This window comes from Pygocentrus nattereri, chromosome 28 (genome assembly GCF_015220715.1).
Source record: "Pygocentrus nattereri isolate fPygNat1 chromosome 28, fPygNat1.pri, whole genome shotgun sequence".
In the NCBI taxonomy this organism is placed as follows: Eukaryota; Metazoa; Chordata; class Actinopteri; order Characiformes; family Serrasalmidae; genus Pygocentrus; species Pygocentrus nattereri.
Window position 1 is genome coordinate 6,531,622 of NC_051238.1, and position 12,373 is coordinate 6,543,994.

At 43.5% G+C, this 12,373-nt stretch overlaps 2 protein-coding genes across 4 annotated transcripts in view; one reads left to right on the top strand and one right to left on the bottom strand.

Annotated features, from left to right (window-relative positions):
* The window catches only part of adamts10 (ADAM metallopeptidase with thrombospondin type 1 motif, 10), a 136,609-nt gene extending 129,989 nt beyond the window's left edge, over window positions 1-6,620 (bottom strand). For all 3 annotated transcript variants that reach the window (XM_037535924.1, XM_037535925.1, XM_037535923.1), the window contains exon 1: window positions 6,417-6,620. The gene's annotated coding sequence lies outside the window, so the exon portion shown is untranslated. The remainder of the gene's footprint in view (window positions 1-6,416) is intronic.
* A 4,758-nt stretch (window positions 6,621-11,378) lies between these two features.
* LOC108439652 (tyrosine-protein kinase ZAP-70) overlaps window positions 11,379-12,373 on the top strand; it is a 36,112-nt gene continuing 35,117 nt past the window's right edge. The window contains exon 1 of the mRNA XM_017718172.1: window positions 11,379-11,526. The gene's annotated coding sequence lies outside the window, so the exon portion shown is untranslated. The remainder of the gene's footprint in view (window positions 11,527-12,373) is intronic.

The window sequence follows — 12,373 nt, forward strand, 5'->3', positions numbered from 1 at the left end:
CCACTTTATTAGAAAGACCTACCTTATACTTCCACTAACTGGCCACTTTATTAGAAACACCTACCTTATACTTCCACTTACTGGCCACTTTTTTAGAAACACCTACCTTGTGCTTCCATTCACTGGCCACTTTATTAGAAACACCTTCCTTAGACATCCACTAACTGGCCACTTTATTAGAAACAAATACCTCATTATTCCACTCACTGTCCACTTCAATAGAAACACTTACCTTGTGTGTTCATTCACTGGCTACTTTATTAGAAGCACATTCTTTTATATATAATTATTTATTCATTTGAATTATCTATTACCATTCACAGTGCTTTGAAGGTGATAAACATCATGTTGCAAACGAGAGAACTAGAGGGCTAATTAAATAAAGTGCTACACTGAAAGAAAGAGGCGACTGGCTATCACACTAACACGTACTGTTACAATACAGTATTTATGGTGCAGGTATAGCAGCAGCACATACATACAGTGTGAGTGCTCCCACTGCAAGAGAGACCAGCCAAAATAAAAATAATCAGCAGGCCGATTGCTGAGCCGAATGTGCTGAAATCCCATCTCGGCTGATTCTGATTCTGCACCCCTGGTCATATCGTTCCAGTTTAAAGAGGTGTGAGAAGTACAAGTGCTCAGAAGTCTCATTAACATAACAGTAATAACACAAAGTTTGCTGTTAATGATCATCCTCTTTGCGGACCCAGAGGTGTGTGTATGCGTAGGGGCCGGTGCAGGGGCCGGAGTAGGGGGGTGGTTTGGTTGTGCGGGGGGGCTGGAAAGAGGTGGATGCAGGTTTAAGGTTGCCCTCATTTCCTTTGAGCGCCAGTCAAATGGCCCCAGTTCAGCAGGGAGTCTAAAACACTGAGACGTCTTTGTCCCCCCCACCCCCCCCACCTCCCCCGACTCTATACCAACTACAAACAGCGAACACCTACAGTGGGCCCCAATCCTCTCCTCTCTCCTCCTGTTCTCTTCTCCTCTGTTCTTTTCTCAGCTCTCCTTGCCTGTACTTTTCTCTTCTTTCATCTCCTTTTGTCTTTTCTCTTCTCTACTGTTCTCTCCCCTTCCATTCTTCTCTCCTCTCTACTCCTTTTCTCCACTTTTCTTGTTTCCTCTCTACCCTTCTCCTCTTTTCTATTCTCTCTTCTCTTCTCTTGTCCCCTTTTCCCCTCTACATTACTTGCATCTCTTCCCTTCTCTTCTTCTCTTTCCAGGGCTATCCTTTAGCTCTCCTCATCTTTTCATTTTTTCTGTTTTTGTCTCTTTCTCTTCCATTCTGTTCTCCTCTCTTATCTTCTTTCCCCTTCCCTTCTCTCATCTTTTCTTCTCTTCTCTCCTCTACTCGTATCCCCCTGTCTCTTCTCTTTCCCTCTCCTCTATCTTGCCTCCAAAACCCCAGAGGCTTTTCCTGCTATTTGCTTCTTGGCAAACGTCCCCTTGATTTCATTACTTCTTGTTAGAGACTCATTTTATTGTGTGGTTATTAGACTTGCAGTAACATATCCAATGGTTTTCATTAAAGCATTCTCTCATCTCGTACTCCGCAAACAAAAGCCCTTCTAATCGGACCCCCCTACCTTTTCCTTTGTGAGTTTGGAGCACAGTTGCTGGCTCTGCCTTTATATGAGAGGTTTATCCTCACTCGTTCACTCTTTAGCGCAAGTACGACTCACCATGTTCACAAACTCGTTCATTCACTCATTCGTCCCTTCTGAAAGCCAAACAATAGAATTGTGGTTTAGAAAAAAGTGCTGTAACTCTTCCAGAATATTTTCTCACTTCTCTCCCTGCGGTCTGGTGTGGAAAATCAGGGAACCGTAGAAGGAGGTATAGCTGACTGTAGTACAGACTGTAATAGAAATTTACCGCAGTCCATCCCACCGTCCACCTTCAAAAGATTCTGGACTTTCAGGCCAGTCACAAAGCTTTAAGATGATTTGCAATTCTGTATAATATAATTGCACCAAACAGCTTCACAGAACCTCATCAACCAGTAACCAAGAACTTAAGAGAGTAGGTACTCACTGGTCACTTTATTAGAAACACACACCTTGAACGTCCACTCATTGGTCACTTTATTAAAAACACCTACCTTGGGCTTCCACTCACTGGCCACTTTATGAGAAACACCTACCTTATACTTCCACTCACTGGCCACTTTATTAGAAACACACACCTTGAACGTCCACTCATTGGTCACTTTATTAAAAACACCTACCTTGTACCTCCACTCACTGGCCACTATATTAGAAACACCTACCTTGTACCTCCACTCACTGGCCACTTTATTAGAAACACCTACCTTATACTTCCACTCACTGGCCACTTTATAAGAAACACCTACCTTATACTTCCACTCACTGGCCACTTTATAAGAAACACCTACCTTATACTTCCACTCACTGGCCACTTTATAAGAAACACCTACCTTATACTTCCACTCACTGGCCACTTTATAAGAAACACATTCTTTTATATATAATTATTTATTAATTTGAAAGATCTATAATAACTATGGTAACATTTACAGCGATCTGAAGATGATAATCATCACATTGCAAAAGAGAACTGAGAGAACTAGAGGGCTAATTACATTTTAAACAGCTAGCAAAATAATATTAAAAGTTTAAAAATTCTGAAATTATATTTCATGCTTTCCCAAAGGAATTTACAGCTGAATTCCAGAGCGCCTCCAATGTAACGACAGAAAACACCAAGCTCTGTAATATGTAAAGCGCATGAACATAGAATTGGAAGTCGTGTCTAGCAGCCTGAAGTTTCTCCAGTGCTCATTCTGAGAGGAAACAGCCATGAACCCACACCAGCAGGATGCAACCAAACCACAGGTTTGCAGTAACAACTTTCAGGATTATTAAGAAAGTTCATTACCAAAAGCTGTTGAGTTACTCAGTACAATTTACTTGATTTCCCTCAAAGATCTCCATGAAATCGCGCAGCAGACGTGCAGTTTTGGAGTAAGACACAAAACTTGTAAATTTGATTTACTTTTGCCAAACTACCACTTTAAAAATGAGCATAGTTTGTGAATTGAGGCAGCACTGAAGAGCTGGTGAGCTGTAACTGCATCTGATGGAGGGTCAGGCTCGTAATCTGGTCGTGTCCTTGTGCATAACGTGAAGCAGAGAAGGTAGACATGCGCGGTGTGAGAGCACAGGCAGAGGGGTATCAGGCACCAGCCGACCTCACTAATCAAACCCATAAGCCTCTGCTGCACGTACAGGGTTCTCATGAGAGCAGAACTCCTGTCTTTTCTTTTTCCCTGGCTTTCTTTCTCTTTCTCCCTCTGTCTTATACACACACAATCAATCTCAGGCTCACCATCTCTCTTTTCAGCTCTGCGCTGAAATGCTGCGTCTCACGGTCTTACTGCTCTACAAAACACTGCGCTGCAAAATCAAACACTGGACAGCAGGCGAGATCCAGACATTTCTGGGCCTTTTTCTGGACATTTTTGCCTTCATCTCCCTATTTGGACACAATATCTGCCCAGCAATGTGCCAGCAATGGGGGAAAAAAGGCATTTAATGGAAACGAGCCAGAAACCACTGGCCTCCACAAACACACAAACCTCAAATACGGACAACAAGCTTCAGTTTAGACAAGTAAGAATATTTCACCTACGGTGAGAAAAATCAGAGACCACTGCTTATTTATTCCATTTCCAGTCAAAACAGCCATTAAGTACAAATCACTCATTGTTTCAGCCTGAATAACTAAAAATAACTTGAATTGTTCAGTAGTGTTTCCACTCTTCACCTTTATTCCACCTTCCATTCCTTTCAGGAGACTCACTTTCAGCTCCACCACGAATCTGCAGACACACCTCCAAAGTTCAGTCTTGGAAGCTGGTTGATGATTTTCTGCAGTAATCAAACCCATTCAGTGGTGCTGAGGTCTGGACTCTGGGGTGGTCAGTCCATCGTCCAGCTTCTTTGTTTGATGTGTCCGTCTCCTTTTCTCAGCGAGGTTCTTCTTGATCAGCTACACGTCCTTTCAGACCCACAGCGCTGAGTGGTCTTCTCACAGTGGAAGGATGGACAGAAACACCTGTGGATGTTTTCAGATCTGAAGCAGCTTGATCTTCTCCTCCCTCTCTCAGAGATGAAAGCTTTAAGTGCTGTTTATCTGATGTACAGCTCTTATACAACTCCTAGGGATCCAATTATTTTCTCTACATGTTTTCATTTTTGAGCTCTTCTGGAAACGCCTGTATTCTCCTCCTCCTCGGAAACATCTCCTGACAAACTGAATGACTTGCTCTAAATGGCTCTAATGGAAATTACAGGACTGGCCTCTACCCCATGCACAGTACTGTAAGTGTAGAGCAAGCCGGAAGCATTAATGCAGAAAACAATGGCAGTGACCGTCTAGTTTCCCCAAATAAACGAGGCCCTCATGAGAGAATGCAGAATGAGAGGGAGCGGCAACAGGCGCTGATGCAAGCTCATCTAAAAAGGCCCAAGATGCAACATCTAATGAACTCAATCGGCCATGAATCAGTCAGCAGACAGAGGCATGAGCGAGGCATGTTTGTGAACAGCCGCAAGCTGTACAGCGTTTGCTCCCTTCGCTTTGACATTCAGCAGCATTTTTTTTTCTCAGTCCAGTGAAACAGTTCAGTTCAGTCTGACTGCTCAGACATCCAGCCATGTGACTGCCAGAGAGAGGGAGAAAGGAGGGGAGAGGGGTCTGGGTGGGATTTCTTAGAAAGTTCTGATTTCTTGTGATCTTTGCCAACAGAGGAGCCTGAAAGTGTTCTGAAGTAAAAAGCGTTCAACGCAATCACTCAACTGTGAGCTACCAAAAAGCAGCAAGTCCTCCTCCTCCCTGAGCTCCCTATGGAACTGCAGAGGAACATCAAGCATCTATCAGCACTGGAAGTGGAGGTTATTATTACTCTGTTCTTGATGCCAAAAAGGGTTCAGGAGCTGAACCAACACATGAGAAAAGAAATGCAAATAGAATTCAACATGTCCTTCTGCTTAATTCAACTGTTCAAATGTAAATAAAGTCCTTCAGAGAGGTTTGGTGTGAAACGCTCCGTTGTGGAGGAACTTCAGAGAACAGCTCACAGTGGTGGTGATAGGAACCAGACGTCTGAAGCGTTTAAGGTCCCTACAAAGCTCCCTCACAGAAAGTTAGTACACTGAATGGTTATGAATCCACTGTCTGATGCCTGAGACCTTATTTTACAATAGTTTCGAGACAGGGTTTGGCGTAAAACCTGGTGGAAAGGTACATCATCAGCATTGCTCAGAAGTCAGAGCAGATGTGTAGGTTCACCGATGGTTCAACAACATTATGTTGTAGACATGGTGACCTCTGCTTCCTATCAGCACCACTGTTAAGAAATCTGAATGTCTAGAATAAACCATTTCACACAAAGCCACTCGGAATGACCTCGTTTACATCTCAGTGATTGAATTATGCAGAATGTTTATGACAAAATGTGCCAAATTCACCATGAAATGCAAATAAAGAGAGGATTATTTGCCTCTTACATGTGCCTCATGTAACCCATCACGCAATATCTCTAACCCGAGACTCTAAAAGGTCAAATGTACCTGACCGGTGTCCCTCTCTGACCCCTAACAATCCTAGATGTGGTAGCTATCGCAGCCCAACAGTCTAATAACTACTAAGTCGATCACTGGAGCTGTGCAGCACTGGTCAGACGTTCCCACATTTCCACCTTCCAACTTGATCAGCGGGCATGTGGGAGGGATTAACTGTCAATCAATTACTGTGACTGACTTTAATTAGCATATCTCAGCACAATGGCAAGCTTTCATATGAATACAGAGGAACCGAACATCATGAAAGCACCCCGCACCTGTGTTAAAACTCCAGTCTGTTGGTGTAAAAACAAAACATCTAACTTATTAGAGTGAATTTAGCAGTCATATTTGGCCCGAGATGCCATGTTTCGACTTGACATTGGTTTAAATTGCCTTCATCACATTAGCCCACATTAATCAGTCCATTAGAACCTACAGCTCTGAATGGACTCCACAGTGTTGAATGGACTCTGTAGAGCTGCTGGACTGTGGACACTGTAGGTGTTAATTCAACAGTGTAGAAAGAAGCTCATCTAGCTGTGCAGCTGCTTTGCCCGCCGGCCACAAACTCAATCAGGGGGTCATCCTGTTAACCTGTGGTGGCATCAGCTGCTCAGATGATCTAATAAACACCTTTATCAGCCCTGTAAGCAGCCCTGCATTGCATATTGCTGTTTTAGTGATCAGCAGTGATCAGCAGTGATCAGCGGGGATCTGGAGGGATCTGCAGGGATCTGCAGGCACCGCTTCCAGCTGATCAGACCACGCAACGGCAAAACAGTCAAATCAGGCTTAATAACAATGCCGTAAGCGTTTAAATGCTACTACCTCTCCGTGCGGCTGTCCGGGGGATACACAGCACTTCTTCTCGTCTCTGAGCTTTGTCGAGGTCCTCCTAGCTCACGGCCACATGCTTAGAGAAGATCTCCTGCGGTTCTGCGCTGTGGCTTCGCGATTTCTCTGTGTTTTCGCCTCTTTTCTCTCCCTCGCTCTCTGTCCGGGAGAACGCCGCTCCGTCTTGCCGGACAGACAGCAGCAGTAGCGGGAGCTGGACGCAGGGCGGAGCTGCGCCGGCGGACTGTTTTTTTTTCCGCCCGTATTCAGGAAAACCCCGCCCTCCCGTGCTCGGATTGGCTGTGACAACGCCGGGTCTGGAACGCTTCTTAGCTACAACTGGTTCCAGGACGCTTAAGCCCCGCCCTGCCTTGAATTTGCTGGCAGTTCTTGCTGATAGGCGGGCTAGGCCGCTAAGGCCCCGCCCCCTGCGTCTCGGATTGGCTAGTATTTTATTCTCGTAAAGCAGCCCCGCTTTTGAGAACGCTACAGCCACGCCCACATAGATATGTATAAATACATATATACATATATACATACATACAAGCATATCTATACAAAGCCCCAGTCCCGTTTCTTATTTTCACCTCTGCCCCTTGTTTTCGAGCGTCCCCATAACCCCTTGGTACTGAGTTACAATGGGCAGTGGTTGAGATCTTCCTCTATGAAAAGAGACCCTCAAATAAAAGGAACATCACTTCATTATCAGCTACTAGCGCTGCTCTGTAGCTCTGCCCTGCCCGTCTGCAGTGACCAGGGAGGGGAAAGTTCAGCTCCTCACTGCTGGACTTCATATGCCTTCAAAGAGGGGGGGCATTATTTATTATCACCCACCCCTATATCTTCAGTTATATGAAGCTAAGATCAGCTGTTCGCCAGCTTCTCGTTAGAATTTTCCTATTCCACCTTAAATGGTGCAGCATGAGGTGCCAGAAAGTAACTGCTGCACCATTTAAGGTGGAACAGGAAATTTAGCTAGCCAGCTACTGAGCTATCAGCTACTACTAGCAATTTTTTATGCTTGTTAGGAAGAAAATGACCATAATACATTGAAACAACATTAATCTAAGATAATACAGTGGTTGTCGTAATTTTTAACAGAGAAAATTCTCACATTTGTGAGTTTCCTTGGTCGCTTGTGCTGCCATCCTGACGGTTTTTCCTCTCTTCTCATAACACTCAGTTTGGAGCCTCTGAAAAACTTTTTAGAAGAGTGATGTAGCTCTAACACCTCACCCCACCCCCCTGCCTCAACAAAAACCGGGACACCCTACCCCACCCCATGCACAAAACAGAGGGGTAAGGACTAAGTGATGGGGCAAGGGGTGAAATGGGATTGGGCCTAAGTATTCCCAGTTCTAGAAGCAGCCCTTTTAGAATACTAAAGCACCGCCTCTCACACCCAAATAGACCACCGTAGTCCAGATCTAGGCTTGATTTCTCTATGGCAAAAATGAATGGGGGCGCCCTGTGGTAACTACAAAAGATGCGGTTTGTTCGGTGTACATTTTCTCCCTAATATTACTGGACTTTCTGAATTATGAGGTTGTTAAAGAGTCAAAATATGAATATTGCTACCTGCAAGCTAACACTGCTGCGCTGCGATTTCACATCACTAAGCTACGTGGAAGTAAGACAGGCTATGATGACATTCTGACAAGTTGCTCCAGAGCCCATGTGAGGACTCCCTGTCCTGATCTTACTTCCCCTGGTTTCTGATCACAGTCCTCGCAGTGTTATTCGAAGAGTTGTACATATTACAGCCGTCAATCAGCAACTCTGGGAAGAACCTCAAAAGGCATATATATATATATATCGGTGTGTGTGTGTGTGTGTGTGAGTGTCTGTGTGTGTGTGTGTGTGTGCCTTTTATTGGTAAACAAATATATTTGTAAACAAACGCAACAAAGCTCGCACACAACTAGATTAAAACAGTGACACGTTTTACAGTTAACTGCACTGGCTTGCATGATAATGAAAATGTGCTAACTTGCTAACTCTGGCCGAGGGTCCTTGGAGAGTGAAAACAGGATGGGGATGTGAGATTGGGCTTCACACTGGTTTATGAGGAGCCTGGCCTCTTCCTATTTCCCCCATTATATCAAAAACATGAAAAGGAGTGAATGCTAAAAACCAAAAGTTAAAACAGTTTCTAATCACTCAGCCAGAACATTCCTTTAATTTTAGAAAGTAGAAGGGTGGATTTCACTTAATAAGCAAAGAAAACTCACCTGTATGTTTCCTTGTTTCTACAGCAAAAGGGTTTTGGGCAAGAGGATGCGAACGTTACTGCGAGTGAGTGCTGATTGGCTGGTGAGCGGAGCAGCTCATTGGCTGTTTATGCTCACTGACATCATGAGGCGTCGTTTTAAACTCCTATAACTCGAGTTCAAATGTGTTCAAAAATCCAACAGCAGTGTTAAAATGTTTTATGCTGTTCAGTGTTCAGGAAATTAATGTATTCTTTTACATTAAAAGATGTGTTTTATTTAAAAATTTGCTCAAATTTTATATCTTAACCCATCGTTTTAACCAACGTTTTGCCCCTCTATAGGTTCTCTGTACGTTTTACCTTGTCAAAATTAGAAAAAAAATAATTATTAATAAAGCCAGGGCTGTGAAGTCTAAACCTAATATCACACTTTTTTGTTTTGATATGGAGTCTCTTTACACATCTAGACCACATGTCAAGGCCGTTCTAGGATTAGCTTGTAGATCAACGTCACTAAGAAGCCTTTGTTCGAGAATACCAGTCACACCCCTTCTGTGATTGGGTGGGGTGGAAGTGTTCCTGTTCTAGAAACAGTGTTCTATAATGTTAACGGCCCCTGCACTCTGATTGGCTAATAGTTCCCTTTTAACACAGAACTTTTAAGTTTATTTCTCTCTCTTTATTTTTCTGTACATTTGATTAAACTCAGATGCAAGAAATACACTTATGACAATGATCATTTTACAACAACAAAAATTACAGAATTAGTGAACATTATACGTGAACATTAAAGGCTGCCCACTGCAATGAGCTGCACAGACTTAATGCTTTCAGCCTTCAGTGCCAATGGAATTCAGCTTCAGTGGAATACAGCTCCCAAGCACCTTCACTGACCCCCCTCCCTCCGCCAGCCAGGCTCCAGCTGGGCACTGCTGCCAAAACTTCACCATGTTCCTTAGCCAGCTACCATGCTCTTGGCTGGCTTGGTACCTCATTCCATCAGGCTCTGTTTTCTTTGCTGTCCGCTTCTGAGTGTTCAACCTCCTCTGCGGCTGCATCCCACATCTGACACCAATGTTACATCAGCTCAAACGAAGACCTGTAAAACAAATGCTCTTTCATTTTGAACCGGCAACAGGCAGCAAGAAATGCCTAGCCCAGCACTAACCCCAAAAGAAACACATGAATGGGGCTAAAGCAGTAGAAACATCAGCCACAACAGCAACTATGAACATAATGGCGTGCTCCAAGTGTTACTTTGCATGGCCACACCACCTAAGCTCAGTCCATGGCATAAGCCACGATATATAAATGAAGTCTGATATTTCTTAGAATAAAGTTATTCATGTCCGTCCAGAACATCTGGGTGTATTGGCTTTCCAAAAAGATGGGTGTTAAGATTTATTTGCTTGACTTACAAAAGCTGTAGTGCAAGTCCATATCAATTCTGACATGTTCAAAGTAGGTTTTCATAGTAAAGTGTCTAAGTAGTGGTTGGAAGACATTTTTTTCTAGAAGTAGTCAATATCAATTTAAAAGGTTTGTGATTATAGACAAAGTATTTTACAGTATTTCCCCTTAGGACCAGATAATTGCAAGCATCTAGCGCTGTGTGGTATTGCATCAAAGACAAAAGCATAATCATTCAGCATGACAGAAAATACAGGTAAATAAAACATTCTTCATATCTAAGTAATCGACCATCATTATTAAGCAATTGACTAGCAGAATTCCTTCTCTTGTTGAATAAAGAGTTGTTTTTAAATTTAGTGTCTTTGTTGTTCCAGATAACATTTTTATGTGTGTTTGCATTGGCTAGCAGTTTAAATTCTCATGCAGCCAGCCAGCTGTGCAAGGAGCCTAAAGCTCCACCCCCTGCACTCAGATTATTTGTACACCCTGCCTAAAAGGTCCGTTTTAGTCACGCCCCTTCATACTGATTGGCTAGAATTCTCACAAAGTATTTTGTCCGAATATAGGTGGGAAAAGAAAAATCACTACATTTTACTTCGGATAAGGCTGTGAGAGCCCCAAAAACAGGTGGGCTTCTGACCTTCTGCATCAGGGGTGCCCAAACTTTATGTCTCTGGAATGTTTGTGGTGACAAAAAAAGATAATACATCACTAAAATACATCACAAACACACCTTTAAAAGGAAAGAATGATAGAACTGAATGAGTTTCATATATATATAAACACACAAGCTAATCATAGGTTGCGTTTTGACACTGGAATCCTGGTCAACCAGCATAGATGTGCTGGGGTGACCAGCTAAACCAGCACCAGCTCAGCTTAAACCAGCTATTCTTCTCAGCAGGGCCTGCGAGGTGCTGCTTTTGCTGGTGACTAGCAGGGAAGGCTGAATCTTACACCCTATTTGTTTTCATGTGTCTCAGTGATCTCTGGTCTTGATGGCTGCTCTGCACAGTCTAGACGAATGAAAACTGTAACCGTTTTTATAAGGTGCTGCATTATGACACATTTCGACCAAGCCGCTGCCTCTGTAGGCCCCTGGTGCCAAAGCTGAAGTGAAAGAAATATGAAGCTATTTGACATTGTAAACATGCTGCACGCTGCCAGAGCCCATGCTGTGCTGATTTAGGTGAAGAAGTAAATTGCTGTTTCTGAGAAACGCTTGAAGGGAATGCAAAGCTGTGGGAGAAGAACAGCCCACAGAGTTCACCTGCAGACATGCACACGTATGCGCTCATGCACTAGAGCTTGGCAAGCGCAGATGTCATAGATCAAGCCAAGATCACAAAGCTTCATCACCTCCACAGACTGAAGACGTTTGTTAGCGCTCTCATACACCAGTTGATTTGGGCCTAAGTGTCTCTCGCTCTCTCTCTCCCTCTCTCTCTCTCTCTCTCTCTCTGGAGGCTCCCAGCCTTGGTGAGTGCTTAATGGGTTTGTTTGGGCTTTTTTTGGCTGTCTTCGAAGAGGGACGCCTCGCTCTTATCTCGTTCTCCGCCGATTTCACAACCCATCCATTGCTGTTGATGTAAATGTCAGTGCAGGGAACGTGAGTAAACGAGGTGAGGGAGATTAGAGAGGTTGTTGAACTGACAGATGTGAGTTTGTCACAGGCCAAACTACGGCCGTGTGCTTGGCCAGACTAGAACTGCTGCAGTTGTCCAAGAACATTGATAACGTTGTTCGGCACGTGCTGGCTTTTGACGGTTCAACGTGGGCCGTACCGCGGTAACGAAGCGAGGGCTCAATCACATTTTCAAAACATTTCTTTGTCTGATGTGTCATCTGTAATTGTTCTCATGCTGCGCTGTGTATCCTGTGGTCCATCGCACGTTTTGTTGAGTTAAACGTGCGATTTCTAGTATTGTTTACATTTCATTTAGTTGCGAATATCAAAAGAGCGTCAGTTTATGCTCATCACAGTCTTTCTAAATTGATCTTTCTCGGCGGTCTTGCTGAAGCATTAAAAAGCAGCCTAAGTGAGGAAAATGGATTGAAAATGCTCGAATGTCCAACATCGAAAAGGATGAGATCAAGGCACATTCTCGAGGAACTTCGTGAACAGCCCATTTTTACCGTGAACTCGTCTTTTTAACTTCAATTTCAACTTGAGCTGCTTATTTGACTGTTCGGTTTGAACTGTAATTGCTTTTTTCAACTGCCTTTAACTTTTCTTTTTGACCGTCGAACTGTTATTTTTAACTGTTTGCATTTAACTCGACTTTAATTTCTTTTTTAACTCCAATTTTCACTTTTCTATTTGACT